Genomic DNA, 1494 nt, shown 5'->3' with positions numbered 1-1494 from the left:
AAAAAAAAAAAGTGGTCATGTGTTTCACTTGAGTGAGAGAATTCATTGTTTAATGTTTTTTCAAAGTTTTTTCTCAGTTTCTGTCTTATTTCCCATTTTCTTTTCTCAATATGGTGTCCATGGCTTGCTGAAATGTTTTTAAGGATTGTGGAGAAACAGAACACTTGAAAAGCTGTCTCTTCTCTCATTTCCTTTATGCTATGGGCTGGATACCCAACTCCCTCTTGTTTTGAGCTTGGCTCACAGCTGGATGTGATCCAGGCTCCACCAGGAGTGGTCGTAGGGGCTTTCACAACACCACTTAAAAACACAAAACCAAACCATCCTACTGCCTAAAATATAAGATCCAAACTCCATTAACCCCTGACCTTTTGGAATTAGCACAATCCAGTATTATGTGCTGTGGGCCACCCTGTGCCCTCCTGGCCTGTTTCTGCCCGACCCTCACTCCATCCTGAGTGCCTGTCATCATGCCCTCCTCCTGGTGGTCCTCCCGGTCCCACCCACACCCCTTCAGGATGCGTTCTCATCCTCCAATAAAGAATGTCAAAACTCAGACTTAACTCTCTCTCACAATACCTGCTCAGCATCTACCCAAGACCCCAACAAGACTCCCATTTTGTTGGGTGAGGGCAGTGTAGAAGAAACCATCAAGCTAGTCCAGCCTCAGGCTCCCAAACGTGCAGCCCTGCCCTGGTGTGGGCCCTGACGCTGGTGAGAGAACCTCATGGTGCATTTTCCACACTGTCTTGGGGCCTGTCTGCCTGCTCGCTTCTGCTCCCAGGCCTGACGTCCCAAGTACAGCATTGAAAACACTTCAGGCGTTGCCTCCATCCCATTCAAATCCCACAGCTCAGATTTATCCCTACTTGGGCTTCTCGCCTTTCAAACAGAAAGCTTTTTGTGCAGACACACAGGTTTTCTGCTCCTCAGACCTCATTTTTCAGCTGGCTGTGGGAAGAGGTTTTAAGGAGACAAATATAGAGGGAGTGATTGTACTAATAGCAAGCGTTCTCTGCCTTTATTCACAGAACAAAACGACGCACATCTAGTTAGAGTTGGGTTTGTCCTGGCTCACAACTCGTGAGAGCGGAAGATCCTAGAGGTCAGTGGTTCTAGTACCTTCATGGGACCAGAAGAAAAGCAGGTCTGGCCCCTGGGGGTTGCCCTCCAGAGGCTGGTGCAGAGCCCCGGTTTAACCTGCAGCTGAATCACTCCAGTGCTGGCCAGGTTGCTTTTGTGACTGGAAACCACTGATTTATCTACTTAAGCCTTGAGTGATTTAAACTTTCCCAGCCCAGCCTACTTCCTAGGATTGAGGATGAATATTGAAGAAGAGAGGGGAACATGCTTTGGAGAAACCAAAGGCACCACGCAGGTGGAAGGGAGAGCTCCCGGCTTCAGAGGAACCTGGTCTCCAAACTTTGGATCGAGCTCCCCTATCTGCACCTGTTTGTGGAGAGTAATCATTCTATTATTAGCTAACATTTTGTA

Source organism: Rhinolophus hipposideros (assembly GCF_964194185.1).
Source record: "Rhinolophus hipposideros genome assembly, chromosome: 25".
In the NCBI taxonomy this organism is placed as follows: domain Eukaryota; kingdom Metazoa; phylum Chordata; class Mammalia; order Chiroptera; family Rhinolophidae; genus Rhinolophus; species Rhinolophus hipposideros.
The sequence above is the reverse complement of the archived record's forward strand: the minus strand, read 5'-3'. Positions refer to the sequence as shown.